This window comes from Salmo salar, chromosome ssa06 (genome assembly GCF_905237065.1).
Source record: "Salmo salar chromosome ssa06, Ssal_v3.1, whole genome shotgun sequence".
NCBI classification, from domain to species: domain Eukaryota; kingdom Metazoa; phylum Chordata; class Actinopteri; order Salmoniformes; family Salmonidae; genus Salmo; species Salmo salar.
Genome location: NC_059447.1, coordinates 3,566,626 through 3,569,846, shown reverse-complemented (window position 1 = coordinate 3,569,846; position 3,221 = coordinate 3,566,626).

Sequence of the window (3,221 nt, the reverse complement as noted above, 5' to 3'; positions counted from 1 at the left end):
GACACAGTTCCTACACCTGTTACCAACAAACAAGGTAGACACAGTTCCTACACCTGTTACCAACAAACAAGGTAGACACAGTTCCTACACCTGTTACCAACAAACAAGGTAGACAGTTCCTACACCTGTTACCAACAAACAAGGTAGACACAGTTCCTACACCTGTTACCAACAAACAAGGTAGTCACAGTTCCTACACCTGTTACCAACAAACAAGGTAGACACAGTTCCTACACCTGTTACCAACAAACAAGGTAGACACAGTCCCTACATCTGCTACCAACAAACAAGGTCGACACAGTCCCTACATCTGTTACCAACAAACAAGGTAGACACAGTTCCTAAAACTGTTACCAACAAACAAGGTAGACACAGTTCCTACACCTGTTACCAACAAACAAGGTAGACACAGTTCCTACACCTGTTACCAACAAACAAGGTAGACACAGTTCCTACATCTGCTACCAACAAACAAGGTAGACACAGTTCCTACACCTGTTACCAACAAACAAGGTAAACACAGTTCCGACACCTGTTACCAACAAACAAGGTAAACACAGTTCCTACACCTGTTTCCACTCATTTTGACATCTTGGGGTGATGAGAATCGAGCACACAGTAGGACTGGTCTGTATGATTTGAAATGTTATCCCCTATCTGCCTGCTGGGAACACAGTAGGACTGGTCTGTATGATTTGAAATGTTATCCCCTATCTGCCTGCTGGGAACACAGTAGGACTGGTCCGTATGATTTGAAATGTTATCCCCTATCTGCCTGCTGGGAACACAGTAGGACTGGTCTGTATGATTTGAAATGTTATCCCCTATCTACCTGCTGGGAACACAGTAGGACTGGTCTGTATGATTTGAAATGTTATCCCCTATCTGCCTGCTGGGAACACAGTAGGACTGGTCTGTATGATTTGAAATGTTATCCTCTATCTGTCTGCTGGGAACACAGTAGGACTGGTGTGTATGATTTGAAATGTTATCCTCTATCTGTCTGCTGGGGACACAGTAGGACTGGTCCGTATGATTTGAAATGTTATCCCCTATCTGCCTGCCAGGAACACAGTAGGACTGGTCTGTATGATTTGACATGTTATCCCCTATCTGCCTGCTGGGAACACAGTAGGACTGGTCTGTATGATTTGAAATGTTATCCCCTATCTGCCTGCTGTGAACACAGTAGGACTGGTCCGTATGATTTGAAATGTTATCCCCTATCTGCCTGCTGTGAACACAGTAGGACTGGTCTGTATGATTTGAAATGTTATCCCCTATCTGCCTGCTGGGAACACAGTAGGACTGGTCTGTATGATTTGAAATGTTATCCCCTATCTGCCTGCTGGGAACACAGTAGGACTGGTCCGTATGATTTGAAATGTTATCCCCTATCTGCCTGCTGGGAACACAGTAGGACTGGTCTGTATGATTTGAAATGTTATCCCCTATCTACCTGCTGGGAACACAGTAGGACTGGTCTGTATGATTTGAAATGTTATCCCCTATCTGCCTGCTGGGAACACAGTAGGACTGGTCTGTATGATTTGAAATGTTATCCTCTATCTGTCTGCTGGGAACACAGTAGGACTGGTGTGTATGATTTGAAATGTTATCCCCTATCTGCCTGCCAGGAACACAGTAGGACTGGTCTGTATGATTTGACATGTTATCCCCTATCTGCCTGCTGGGAACACAGTAGGACTGGTCTGTATGATTTGAAATGTTATCCCCTATCTGCCTGCTGTGAACACAGTAGGACTGGTCCGTATGATTTGAAATGTTATCCCCTATCTGCCTGCTGTGAACACAGTAGGACTGGTCTGTATGATTTGAAATGTTATCCCCTATCTGCCTGCTGGGAACACAGTAGGACTGGTCTGTATGATTTGAAATGTTATCCCCTATCTGCCTGCTGGGAACACAGTAGGACTGGTCCGTATGATTTGAAATGTTATCCCCTATCTGCCTGCTGGGAACACAGTAGGACTGGTCTGTATGATTTGAAATGTTATCCCCTATCTACCTGCTGGGAACACAGTAGGACTGGTCTGTATGATTTGAAATGTTATCCCCTATCTGCCTGCTGGGAACACAGTAGGACTGGTCTGTATGATTTGAAATGTTATCCTCTATCTGTCTGCTGGGAACACAGTAGGACTGGTGTGTATGATTTGAAATGTTATCCTCTATCTGTCTGCTGGGGACACAGTAGGACTGGTCTGTATGATTTGAAATGTTATCCCCTATCTGCCTGCTGTGAACACAGTAGGACTGGTCCGTATGATTTGAAATGTTATCCCCTATCTGCCTGCTGTGAACACAGTAGGACTGGTCTGTATGATTTGAAATGTTATCCCCTATCTGCCTGCTGGGAACACAGTAGGACTGGTCTGTATGATTTGAAATGTTATCCCCTATCTGCCTGCTGGGAACACAGTAGGACTGGTCCGTATGATTTGAAATGTTATCCCCTATCTGCCTGCTGGGAACACAGTAGGACTGGTCTGTATGATTTGAAATGTTATCCCCTATCTACCTGCTGGGAACACAGTAGGACTGGTCTGTATGATTTGAAATGTTATCCCCTATCTGCCTGCTGGGAACACAGTAGGACTGGTCTGTATGATTTGAAATGTTATCCCCTATCTGTCTGCTGGGAACACAGTAGGACTGGTCTGTATGATTTGAAATGTTATCCCCTATCTACCTGCTGGGAACACAGTAGGACTGGTCTGTATGATTTGAAATGTTATCCCCTATCTGCCTGCTGGGAACACAGTAGGACTGGTCTGTATGATTTGAAATGTTATCCTCTATCTGTCTGCTGGGAACACAGTAGGACTGGTGTGTATGATTTGAAATGTTATCCTCTATCTGTCTGCTGGGGACACAGTAGGACTGGTCCGTATGATTTGAAATGTTATCCCCTATCTGCCTGCCAGGAACACAGTAGGACTGGTCTGTATGATTTGACATGTTATCCCCTATCTGCCTGCTGGGAACACAGTAGGACTGGTCTGTATGATTTGAAATGTTATCCCCTATCTGCCTGCTGTGAACACAGTAGGACTGGTCCGTATGATTTGAAATGTTATCCCCTATCTGCCTGCTGTGAACACAGTAGGACTGGTCTGTATGATTTGAAATGTTATCCCCTATCTGCCTGCTGGGAACACAGTAGGACTGGTCTGTATGATTTGAAATGTTATCCCCTA